Genomic DNA, 13,903 nt, shown 5'->3' with positions numbered 1-13,903 from the left:
CAAAATCCTTTTGAGTTTATAATCTGAGAACAAGAACAGTCATGGAATATATACATTTATATTTTGATGACAAGAAGATAAAAGGTCGAGAAGATACATATGACCATGACAAATTGAGATTTGAAAATGAAGTACCTTATGCTGAACTTTTAAATCCTGATCATGATACTAGAAATCCTGATATCACTCAAAGCTCTAATGGTCCACATAATAGTGGAAATTCTTCTATCACTGAAGCATATGTTGAGGGGGAGCAACATGATTCAAATCTAGAGGCTTCTACAAGTAATTCAATTCAAGGAACATCAGTAGATAGATCAGCATACTCAAATTCCTCAAACTCTAATGAGTCAGATGCTGATAATAATGGGAACACTGATTCAGAGAGAGCATCAGGAAATAACAGTGGTACTAGTCAAAGAAATAACATAGAGTTTATGAATCAAGGGGAGGTTCATCTTCAAGGAGTTAACTTCCATCTCCAAGAAAATGGTCTAATTCATACACACCTGACTTAATCATTGGAAACCCTGACAGTGGTGTAAGAACAAGAAAAGCCACTCAAAATGAATGTCTCTGCCATTCTTTTCTATCTCAAACTGAACCCAAGAGGGTTGAAGAAGCTCTGCAAGATGCTGACTGGGTTACAACAATGCAAGAGGAGATTAATGAATTTGAAAGGAACAAAGTCTGGACTCTTGTGCCAAGACTAAAGAACAGATCTGTAGTTGGCACAAAGTGGGTGTTCAGAAACAAAACTGACAGTGAGGGCATTATCACAAGGAATAAAGCAAGACTGGTTGCAAAGGGTTATTCATAGCAAGAATGCATTGATTATGATGCAACTTTTGCTCTAGTTGCAAAGATTGAGGCAATTAGATTTTTTTTAGCCTATGCTGCTCACAAGAAGTTTAAGGTGTTCCAAATGGATGTAAAGAGTGCATTTATGAATGAAGAACTTGAAGAGGAAGTTTGTATTGAACAACCTCTAGGGTTCATTGATCCAAAGTATCCAGATCATGTCTACTTACTGGATAAAGCACTCTATTGACTGAAGCAAGCTCCAAGGGCCTAGTATGAAACACTTGCTCTATTTCTGCTAAAAAGTGGTTTCATAAGAGGTATGATTGACAAAACTCTCTTTTATAAATACCATGGTAAGGACTTGTTATTAGTACAGATATATGTTGATGATATCATTTTTGGATCTACTAATGATAAACTCTGTGAGAGATTTACAAAGCTAATGCAATCCAGTTATCAACTGAGTATGATGGGAGAATTGAGTTACTTTATGGGGTTACAAGTTAAATAGACTGATGAAGGGCTCTTTATAAATCAATCCAAATTCACCAAGAATTTGCTCAAAAGATTTGGAATGCAAGACAGCTCAACTGCATCAACTCCCATGGCCACTGCAACCAAGTTAGATTTAAATACTGGTTCTTCAGTAGATATAACTAACTACAGAGGTATGATTGGCTCACTCCTATATCTGACTTCTAGTAGACCTGATATCATGTATGCTACCTATTTTTGTGTAAGATCCAAGCTGATCCAAGAGAACCTTATCTATTAGATGTGAAAAGAATTTTTAAGTATCTCAAAGGCACCATGAATCCGGGATTATGGTATCCTAGAGATTCAGATTTTAAGCTAATTGGATATTCAGATGCTGATTTTGCAGGATGCAGAATAGACAGGAAAAGCACTTCTGGAAGCTTCCAATTTCTTGGTGGCAGATTGGTTTCTTGGTATAGCAAGAAACAAAAGTCAATTTCCATATCAAGTATAGAAGCAGAATATATTACTGCAGGAAGCTGTTGTGCTCATATTCTATGGATGAAGAATCATTTTATGGATTATGGGTTATACTATTCTGCTCTTCCTATATATTGTGATAATCAAAGTGTTATTGCAATGATAGGAAATCCAGTGTAGCATTCAATGACTAAACACATCAGCATCAGGTACCATTTCATAAGGGAACATGTGGAAGCAGGTATAGTGGAATTCGTCTTTGTTCCAACATATCAGCAAGTAGCAGATATATTCACCAAACCTCTCTGTGAAGCTACTTTCACAAGATTGGTGGATGAATTGGTAATGATATCAGGACAATTCTCAAACTCCGATAATTAAGACTGCTGATATTTGAAGCATGGTATCTTATTATGTGTCAGTACTTGTTAGATACTGATTATTGTGCTAAATGTTGATGCCATAATAACATGCAATTAACTTCTTTGAATTCTAGCAACATATGGGTAATTTTTCATGGTTACAGATGATTACACGTTATCGTAAGGATATGAAATACATTCGTTTAATGCATAACTTTATTCTCGTGAACTGTGCATGCAGTAATACACGTTTACATGATTACTTTTATAGTCAATCGTAAATTGCCACATGTCCCATTAAACTGAATTGTGACTAAATTAGTGGAGTGATGTGTTATATAAAATCAATTTTTGATTTCAGATAATACTTTACTTATCTTTATTATTTTCTCTCTACTGCTTTACCTTTCTTATGACGCCCTCCAAACCCGGGTCAGAAGTTTGGGGTCCACAACACACACACACACACCATATTTAAACTTGTTTATTAAAATAATAATATACATGCAATGATGTTAGTCGCTAAGCACGCGCTAATAATTCACGCAAGTATACGCGATCGCAAGTAATATAAAATTATTTCTAGTTCGTTCCCACAGAGACTGGTTAGATTAACTTTGTGATTTATGCACTTATGCAACAATGCTATGGCTATTATTCAATGCTAAGACGAATAACAATATGGGTTTGGTTATACTACGATTAACTATTGAGAATTATACTAGAGAACATTAACTAAGAGATTAAAGAGAGTTGAATAATATATGACACAAACATGGGATTCTAACTTCATTAAATACTTCATTCAATAGCCTTATTGTTCTTAACCTTAGCATGTAATGGTGATGAAACTAATCAAATAACACGAAACTGCTAAACGCCAACTTTCGTTGTACGAATAACATACTGCCGGACATCCACAAAAGAGATAGAAGCTGAACATACACCAATTATATTGAGACCCTATATGTCTATAGAATTTGACAACATAATGGCTTATGCACAAGTTATCTATCGTGATTACATAGGGCAAGTAAGATGGTTAAAATTACCTAAAAATCATGCATAACAATAACACATGAACCTATGCTAGCATGGCGAGTTCTAAATCCTTAAATTTATTGTCGCTTCTTTAAAGATTAACACGCTATCTTATAAGTTCACGACACTCATAAGATGAATAAGCACAACCAATAATAGGGTATCATACAATCACCACACACTAAGGCATCGAAACAATTCAACTAAAGAAATCCATAAATAAATCCACTAAAACCCACGATAACGATTAGCCCATAACCAGACTCATCATCAACGTGGGTTTCGATGAAAGCATGGTATAATAAACGTAGTCTTTATAAAATAAATAATAAACAAAGTACGAAACAAGAATATAGGTTCACGAATAAGAAAACTAACATCCAAAGTTACAACTTAGAACAAAGAATCAAAGTATAAACTAGATCTTTTTCGCCTTCGTTGAATTGTGCTAAAACGGTCTTCTTACGCCTTCTCATTGTGCTCTGATACGTCTCCTTCTGAAAAACGACCTTTATTTATATATATAGCAGCCCATGCATAGTAGAAGTCCTCCAATCAAAATCCCAATAGAATCAGGATTTAAATTTCCCGACCCGGCGCGGCCGCGTGCTTGATCAGCGTGAGCGCGATGTGTCTCCGTACTTTGGGCACGGGCGCGCGCTATGAGAGCGCGAGCGCGCTGGCCTTTTGGAGAAAATTGCATTTTCCTTCTTCTCTTGCTGCAATGAGTTGGTCTTCACGAGCTTTATTCCTTGGACACCATCCTAATACCATATTAGCATCAAATCACTGCCAATTCACCTGAATTCCGGATTAATGCCTGAAATGCAAAAACACTAGAAAACACATTAAAACACCAATAACTTGAATACAAATACACCAATTCAAAGCTTAATGGAGCGTTAATAAGTGTCATAAATGCCAGTCAACATACCTTCAAACTTGAATTGATGCTTGTCCTCAACCATAAACAGACTCAAAGAACAAGAAATAAAAATGCATGAATGCAACTAAATGAATGCAACGATCCTCATAGAATAACTAAACCAATCAACAAGCAACATCTCAACAAATGCATTTATTCGCATAAAGAACAATCAAACCTTACACATCAACTTACCAACCAGAGACGTGCGTATGTGCAAATGCTTACAAATATATTATCGCAACTAGATCAATAATCAGGACTCACTACTCATTAAAGCAATCGCAAGGTTATAAATAAAATAAAAGCTAGACTTAAAATAACTTATAACACTTCAATTCTTATATTGGAGTTTTATATGGATTCACGCTTTTATTCACAACACATAAACAACACAAGTATGCTTATTTGACCGTGCAATGAGTGAGGTCCACAAAAGACTTATACAATAGTACCCATGTAGCGAGCGTTAGGTTAGCGGATCCTGGACTATAAAAGCCTTAGCTCACTAGGCACAAAGTCCCCTAAGAACTTAATAACTTGAGTACTAAAGAGCCCACTCGTGATCAATTATACATAACACTTATATATTTTTTTTCTTTTTTTTCTTTTTTTCTTCACAAATTTCTGAACGAGTGTGTTTCGCTCCATCTCGCTCAATCCTAGACTACTCATATAAATATGAGCCGGCTACTAGCCATTTGACACTTAGCGACAACAACTAGCAATGAAATCCAATTTCTCCAATTTTTAAAAATCCATGTTAATTTATTATTAAGAGAATATCCTAAATTATAAATATAAACAAGCAATTAAACTTCAACAAACAAACAAACCATGGTCATGATCTAGCACTCAAGCAACCTATAAGACTTAGTGAAATACAATTGTCTCTAGCATGCAAATCAATTCGATACGATTTAACATCACTAAACACGACATCACTACACTAGCATCAATATCACAAATCAATCGGAAAAATCATCTAAGGGATCATGTTATTATGCAAATGCATGAACTATATGAACAAACTATCATAAAGAATACAAAAAATAAAAAAAACTACATGGAAAAATATGCAACTATATGCACTAAACTATCATGAATATGCAAACTATATGCGATTCACACAATATATTCCTTCAACTACTACCCCCAAACTTAAAATTTTCACTATCCTCAGTGAAGGTAATAGTAAGGAATCAGGCATACCTACTCGAAATCAGGATCGTCACCCTCAACGGGTGGAGTGTCAGACATGTCTAGAGGTGGATACATGGAGTCCTCACCAAATACTGGCCACTGGATGTCCACACCTGTGGCTCTGAAAGCAGTCCCTAATGCCTAGGTGAGATCACATACAAACCGACTATGGATGTCATGCATCGCATCCATCCTCTGCGCTAAACGCCTATTCTGCGCCATGCCCATGCCAACTCCAACATCCGCTCCTGCTTCCTCCTGCTCCTGTTGTGCTGGACCAGCCTCCTCACCCAACTGAGACCTCCAAGCGGCTCTGCTCGACTGAGCTGTCCCAGCAGCTGGCCTCCCATCAGGAAGATGGTCAAAAGAATAACCAAGTCCCTTCAAATCAGGCTTGCCTCCATCCCACTCTTGCATCATCGCCAAAGTGGTGTTGTCAATCGGAGTACTCGGAATCTGGAGCTGCTCGTATGCTGGCCAATGAACACCAACTGCCACACACAGCTTCGTCACAATGGACGCATAGGGTATAGAACCCGTAGTACTCCCTCACAAAAATCTCAGAATACCCTGGTAAATCACCATCCCAAGGTACACTTAATCACCCTGAAAAATCCCCCACAACAGTTGTGCACGCTCCACAGTCACATCATGCACATGAGAAGATGGCATAATGTTAGCACAAATAAACGCTTTTCATGCACGAGCAAACCTGTTCATACTCGAAGCAGGGAACGTGAAATAATCATTCGTGCCCCTCTTGAACTCCCAATGAGTCTCAGGCATACACATAGTAGAAACAATAAAATCCAAATCAAAGTCCTCCGGAGTCTTATCATTCTAGGTGTCCTGACCGGGCTTCCTCGCGGGCTGATCAATCACCCTTCTTATCACATCCGTACTGTACTCCATCGTCATCTCCCTAAACACAGTGAAACTATTCTTCTCCACTTTAGCATTAACATAAAACTCTCGAACAATACTCATGGGCACAGCAGCGGGTGCATCGCAAATAGCAACTTAGCCTATCTCCAAGATCATCTCCAACAACTTACCATCCTTCCCTGATGGCAGAAAACCTTGCTCCTTTTCTAAAGGCTTCGAGAGAATCCTTGTGTACTCCGCTTCAGCCTCGGGAGTTGAAAACCTCGGCCTCACACCACCTGCACTCGAAGAATCAGTGGTGCTGCTGTTGACTTGAGTTCTTTGTCTCTTGGGTGCCATTGGGATTGAATAAGAGAGATTAAAAGATAAGTGTTTGAGAGAGAATTGTGTTTGAGAATTTGAGAAGTGGTGGAGAAGTTTGTATATAAGTGTATGTATGTATAGGAGGTGAGAAGAGAATTTGATATGGAATAGAAGTGGGAATTGATTATGGAATAGTGGGAATAATGGGTTTGATTTGGAGAGGGAAATTTGGGATGTGGAAGAGTAAAATTCGGGTATAAATTGATTTTTAAAAGAAGTCCCCGATTTTCTCTTTATTCCAAGCAAAAAAAATCGGACTAAGGGGCAGCGTGGCCGCGCGCTACCTCAGCGCGGGCGCGCCGTGCTTTTGTACTTGGCCCCGAAAGTTTTTTATTTTTTTGATTTTTTTGTTTTTTTCTCCTTTCTTCTTCTTCTCTCTACTAATGTACAACAAACTTTGGTTGCCTCCCAAGAAGCGCTTGCTTTATGTCATTAGCTTAACGTAGAATTGCGAGAACAAATGGACAATAAAATGGCATTAACCACCTCGTGGTTTGCCGTGTCACCATAGTAATGCTTCAACCTCTGACCATTTACCTTGAATGCTTGGCCAGGATCATTCTCAAAAATTTCCGCCGCTCCATGTGGAAATACAGTTTTGACAACAAAGGGCCCTGACCACCTTGACTTCAACTTTCCAGGAAAAAGACGGAGACGAGAGTTGAACAAAAGAACTTGTTGCCCCGGCATAAATGGTTTGAGCACTAGACCCCTATCGTGCCACCTCTTGACTTTCTCCTTATACATTTTATTGTTTTCATATGCTTGAAGTCGAAACTCGTCGAGTTTATTCAATTGAAGCATCCTCTTCTTTCCAGCTGCATCCAAGTCCAGATTCAACTTCTTCAAAGCCCAATACGCTTTATGCTCTAGCTCCACCGGCAAATGACACCCCTTACCATAAACCAACTGATACGATGACATTCCTAGCGGAGTCTTGTACGTCGTTCGATATGCCCAAACAGCTTCATCAAGCTTCAAAGACCAATCTTTTCTCGATGGACACACAACTTTCTCTAAAATGTGCTTGATCTCTCCGTTAGATACCTCAGCTTGACCATTCGTCTGAGGATGATAAGTTATAGCAATGCGATGATTCACATTATATCTTTGCATCATAGAAGTGAACTTACGATTGCAGAAATGCGATCCCTCATCACTGATTATGACTCTTGGAGTTCCAAATCTTGTGAATATCTATTTTTGAAGAAAATTAAGTACTACCTTCGTATCGTTCATTGGCAAAGCCTTAACTTCATCCCATTTCGAGACATAATCAACCGCCAACAAGATATACTGATTGTTACAAGATGAGACAAATGGCCCCATGAAGTCAATTCCCCAAACATCGAAGACTTCAACCTCGAGAAGCACATTGAGAGGCATCTCATCCCTTTTGGACATATTACCCACACGTTGACATCGATCACATTTCAAAACGAACTGATGAGCATCTTTAAACAACGTTGGCCAAAAGAAACCTGCTTAAAGAATACGAGCTGCTGTCTTTTCTCCACCATAGTTTCCTCCATAAGCCGTTGAGTGGCAATCTCGCAAGATCCCCCCTGTTTCGCTGTAAGGAATACATCTGCTGATGATTTGGTCAGCTCCTTGTTGAAAAAGAAATGGCTCATCCCACATATACCACTTCACTTCATGCAGAAACTTGTTCCTTTGAGCGTACGATAAGTCGGGAGGCATGATATTACTTACAAGGTAGTTCATAGTGTCTGCAAACCATGGTTCTTCCTCTTGCTCTCCAAACAGCTGCTCATTGGGAAAAGACTCATTTAATAATGTCTTATCCATTGAAGTTGCACTTGGATCCTCTAAATGAGAGAGATGATCAGTGACTTGATTCTCGGTACCTTTCCTGTCCTTGATCTCTAACTCAAATTCTTGAAGTAAAAGAACCCATCTAATCAATCTAGGCTTCGAGTCCTTCTTTGAGACGAGATATCGAATTACAGCGTGATCAGTGAAAACTGTCACCTTCGTCCCAAGCAGATAAGATCGAAATTTCTTAAAATCATAGATAATACCCAAAAGTTCTTTCTCCGTAGTAGTGTAGTTCAGTTGAGTGCCATTCAGAGTCTTACTAGCATAGTAAACTACATAAAATATATTGTTCCTTCTTTGCCCAAGAAATGCTCCAACTGCATAGTCACTTGCGTCGCAGATCATTTCAAATGGTTCGGACCAATCAGGTACAGTTATAACAGGTGCCGTAATCAAACTCTTCTTTAGTGTCTCAAAAGGTGTGAGGCACTCATCATCAAACTTGAAAGGAACATCTTTCTCTAGAAAATTGCACAACGGCTTCGAAATCTTAGAGAAGTCCTTGATGAAACGCCTATAGAAACTCACATGACCAAGAAAACTGTGATTTCCCTCAACAGAAATTGGTGGAGGAAGATTTTCAATAACCCCCACCTTGACTTTGTCCACCTCCAGACCCTTACTAGAAACCTTGTGACCAAGAATAATGCCTTGGCGCACCATAAAATGACATTTCTCCCAATTGAGAACCAAATTGGTCTCAACGCACCTTTTCAGCACTAACTCAAGATTATGCAAGCATTCATCATAAGAAATTCTAAAGACTGAGAAATCGTCCATGAACACTTCTACATTATTCTAATCATATCAGAGAAGATAGCCATCATACATCTCTGAAAAGTGGTTGGTGCTCCACATAGCCCAAAAGAAGATCTCCGGAATACAAAAGTACCAAAAAGACATGTGAATGTAGTCTTTTCTTGATCTTCTGGAGTGATACAAATCTGATTATATCCCGAATAGCCATCTAGAAGATAATAGTAATCATGCACATCAAATCTATCAAGCATCTGATCAATGAAAGGAAGAGGGAAGTGATCCTTCCTTATTGCCTTGTTTAGCTTCCTATAATCCATGCAAACTCTCCATCTCATAACTGTTCGTGTAGGAATAAGCTCATTCTTCTCATTAGCTACCATAGTGATACCACCTTTCTTTGGCACAGACTGAACTGGGCTCACTCATGAACTGTCAGAAATGGGATAGATGATCCCTGCATCTTGCCACTTGAGGATTTTTTTCTTCACCGCCTCTTTCATGATCGGATTTAGCCTTCTCTGTTGCTCAACAGTAGGCTTGCTTCCTTCCTCTTGAAAAATTTTATGCATGCAATACGAAGGGCTGATTCCCTTGATATCTACTATCGTCCATCCAATTGCCGATTTGAATTATCTCAGAATTCTGAAGAATTTTTCCTCATCACTACCTGAAAGGTCAGATGCAATAATAACAGGAAAAGTAGATGCATCTCCTAAAAACGCATACCTCAAATGTTCAGGTAAAGGCTTAAGCTCAAGAGTAGGAGCTTCCTTAATAGATGGCTTGAGGCACTTAGGAGCCTTGTTCAGCTCCTTCAATCCAAGAGATTCAAAAGGCATATCCATCTTTCACTTCCAGGGAGAAGCATTCAAATATTGCAAGTGCTCTTAACCTTCATCATCTTCACTATTGGAATTCCCCAACAAGCCTTTTTCTAAGGAATCGAACCTCAGCAATCGATCGAGTTCAGAAGTGACCATAGAATTGACCATCTCCACCTTTAAACACTCATCATTTTCTGTACGGAATTTCATGGCATTGAACACATTAAAAGTTATATCCTGATCCATCACCCGCATGGTGAGCTCACATTTCTACACATCTATCAAGGTTCGGCCAGTAGCCAAGAAAGGTCTTCCCAAGATTATGGGAATCTTCTTATCCTCCTCAAAATCAAGAATTACAAAATCATCAGGGAAGATGAGTTTATCAACCTTGACCAAGACATCCTCCAGAATACCTCGCGGATATGTAATAGAACGGTCGGCCAACTGCAAAGTCATATAAGTAGGCTTTCGATCAGGCAAGTCCAACTTCTTGAAGATTGACAAGGGCATCAGATTGATGCTAGCTCCCAAGTCACATAAACACTTGTCAAAAGACACCTTTCCAACTGTACAAGGAATAGTGAAGCTTTCAGGATCTTTATGCTTCAGAGGCAATTTCTGTTGCAGCACCGCACTGCATTCCTCCGTGAGAGCAACGGTGTCCAAGTCATCAAGCTTCACTTTCCTAGAGAGAATATCTTTCATGAACTTCGCGTAACTAGGTATTTGTTCAAGAGCTTCAGTGAAAGGTATGTTGATGTGAAGTTTCTTGAACGCCTCCAGAAACTTCTCAAACTGCTTATCCTTCTTTTTCTACTGCAGCCTCTTAGGAAAATGAGGCGAAGGATAGATCTGTTTCTCCCCTGTATTACCCTCACGAGGAGTGTGCTCAACAGTAGTCTTCCTTGGTTCCACTTCTGTTTCCTTCTGCGTTTCTTCTTCTTCAGCCTCAACTTCAGATTCTGGAGTATTAACTTTTTCAGGATTTACAACCTTACCAGACCTCAATGTAATTTCCTTAACATGCTCCTTAGCTTCCTTCTTTCCTAGCACTTCAGTATCGCTTGAAAGCGTGCCAGGTTGACGATTCAGTAATGCATTAGCAATCTGCCCAATCTGATTCTCCAAGGTCTTGATAGAAACAGCTTGGCTCTTGCACATAAGCCTCAACTCCCCCAATTCAGATTTTTCATTAGCTTGCAGTAACTGCTGAAGTTGAAGTTGTTGTCTAGGGGAATATTGCGGTTGTTGAAAACCAGGAGGGTTATACTGCTTTGCTGTGTATGGCTGATAAGATTGTTGCACCGCATTCTGATTGTTGCTCCAGCTGGAGTTAGGATAATTGCGATTATTAGGATGATAAGTGGCTGGAGCTTGTTGTTGTGATCTCTGAAAGTTGCTCACAAATTAAGTTGATTCGCTATAAATAGCACACTGGTCAGTTTCATGTGCCCCCGCACAAAGCTCAGAAACACTAGTGATTTGATTAACTCCATAATTAGCCAAAGAGTCCACTTTCATCGTCAAAGCTTGAAGTTGAGCAGCTATAGCTGTAGCTGTATCCACTTCCAGAATTCCTGCGACCTTGCCTTATAAAATTCTTTGCGTAGAATATTGGTATTCATTAGCTACCATGAGCTCAATCAACTCATAAGCTTCATTATAGCTTTTGTCCCATAAGGCTCCACCAGATGCTGTATCGAGCATAGGTCTAGACTGAGTGCCCAAACCATTGTAGAAACAGTTTATAATCATCCAATCAGGCATGCCATGGTGTGGGCACTTCCTTAGCATCTCCTTATATCGATCCCAAGCCTCACACAGAGATTCCCCAATTTGCTGTGCAAACTGAGTAAGAGGATTCCTAATTGCAGTAGTCTTCGCCATAGGAAAGAATTTAGTGAGAAAAGTTTGAGGAAGATCCTCCCATTTGGTAATAGAACCTGGTTGTAGAGAATGTAACCAGCACTTTGCTTTATCCCTCAGCAAGAATGGGAAGAGTCGCAGCTTGATAGCATCTTCTGTCACCCCATTGAACTTGAAGGTGTCACAGATCTCGATGAAATCCCTGATGTGCATGTTGGGGTCTTCTGTAGGAGAACCCCCAAACTGAACTGAGTTTTGTATCATCTGAATCGTGGTCGACTTGATCTCAAAAGTGTTAGCCGAGATGGCTGGTCTTATGATGCTTGACTGAATATCACTGATCTTAGGCTGAGAATAGTCCATTAGAGCCTTAGGAATTTCTGCTTGATCTCCCATCACTACTAAAGTTGGTTCCTCGACTTTCTCTTCTTCTTCTATTTCCTCTTCGTCCTCAAAAACTTCCCTTCGAATCACTACAGCTTCCTCCTCGGCTTGATCCAGAGTTCTCTTACGAGCCCGCGAACGCATATGCATACACACTCGCTAGAGTACCTGAAACACGAAAAGGAAAAGAGTAGGTAATTAACAATGTCCGAGTCAATGAACTTTAACGATCACTGATGACAAACACATAAACAAAAAGTTAACACCGAGTCCCCGGCAGCGGCGCCAAAAACTTGTTAGTCGCTAAGCACGAGCTAATAATTCACGCAAGTATACGCGATCTCAAGTAATATATAATTATTTCCAGTTCATTCCCACAGAGACTGGTTAGATTAACTTTGTGATTTATGCACTTATGCAAAAATGATATCGCTATTATTCAATGCTAAGAAAAATAACAATTTGGGTTTGATTATAATACGATTAACTATTAAGAATTATACTAGAGAACATTAACTAAGAGATTAAAGAGAGTTGAATAATATATGACACAAACATGGGATTCTAACTGCATTAAATACTTCATTCAATATCCTTATTGTTCTTAACCTTAGCATGTAATGGTCATGACACTAATCAAACACGAAACTGCTAAACGCTAACTTTCGTTGTACGAATAACATACTGCCAGACATCCACAAAAGAGATAGAAGCTGAACAGACACCAATTATATTGAGACCCTATATGTCTATAGAATTTGACAACATAATGGCTTAATGCACAAGTTATCTATCGTGATTACATAGGGCAAGTAAGATGGTTAAAATTACCTAGAAATCATGCATAACAATAACATATGAACCTATGCTAGCATGGCAAGTTCTAAATCCTTAAATTCACTGTCGCTTCATTAAATATTAACACGTTATCTTATAAGTTCACGACGCTCATAAGATGAATAAGCACAACCAATGCTAGATTATCATACAATCACCATACATTAAGGCATCGAAACAATTCAACTAGAAAAATCCATAAATAAATCCGCTAGAACCCCACGATAACGATTAGCCCATAACCAGACTCATCATCAACGTGGGTTCCGATGAAAGCATGGTATAATAAATGTAGTCTTTATAAAATAAATAATAAACAAAGTATGAAATAAGAGTATAGGTTCACGAATAAGAAAACTAGCATCCAATATTACAACTTAGAACAAAGAATGAGAAGTATAAACTAGATCTTGTTTGCCTTCGTTGAGTTGTGCTAAAACGGTCTTCTTACGCCTTCTCCTTATGTTCTGATACATCTTCTTCTAAAAAATGACCTTTATTTATATATATATATCATCCCATGCATAGTAGAAGTCCTCTAATCAAAAGCCCAATAGAATCAGGATTTAAATTTCCAGACCCGTCGCGGCCGCAATAGATTTAATGCCTGAAATGCAAAAACATTAGAAAACACATTAAAACACCAATAACTTGAGTACAAATACACCAATTCAAAGCTTAATGGAGCGTTATAAAGTGTCATAAATGCCACTCGACAAATGACCCTACTTACCATATTCCATGGATCGAAGCTGTTTAAAGTATGCCCAAATGTCACAACCTTATTTATATTACAAACGTTCCAAATCACAGTTTATTTATCTTATAACGGAGGTAAACTTTATTATAAA

The 13,903-nt window shown here is 38.7% G+C and overlaps 1 non-coding gene across 1 annotated transcript; it reads left to right on the top strand.

The window, feature by feature from the left end:
- Positions 1 to 11,730: 11,730 nt before the first annotated feature.
- LOC141723053 (small nucleolar RNA R71) lies at positions 11,731 to 11,837 on the top strand. The gene has a single exon (XR_012576046.1). It is a non-coding gene; the product is annotated as a small nucleolar RNA R71 (small nucleolar RNA).
- The last annotated feature ends 2,066 nt before the right edge of the window (positions 11,838 to 13,903 follow it).

The sequence above is a fragment of the Apium graveolens genome, chromosome 4, assembly GCF_009905375.1.
Source record: "Apium graveolens cultivar Ventura chromosome 4, ASM990537v1, whole genome shotgun sequence".
Lineage (NCBI taxonomy): Eukaryota > Viridiplantae > Streptophyta > Magnoliopsida > Apiales > Apiaceae > Apium > Apium graveolens.
The sequence above is the reverse complement of the archived record's forward strand: the minus strand, read 5'-3'. Positions and strand labels throughout refer to the sequence as shown.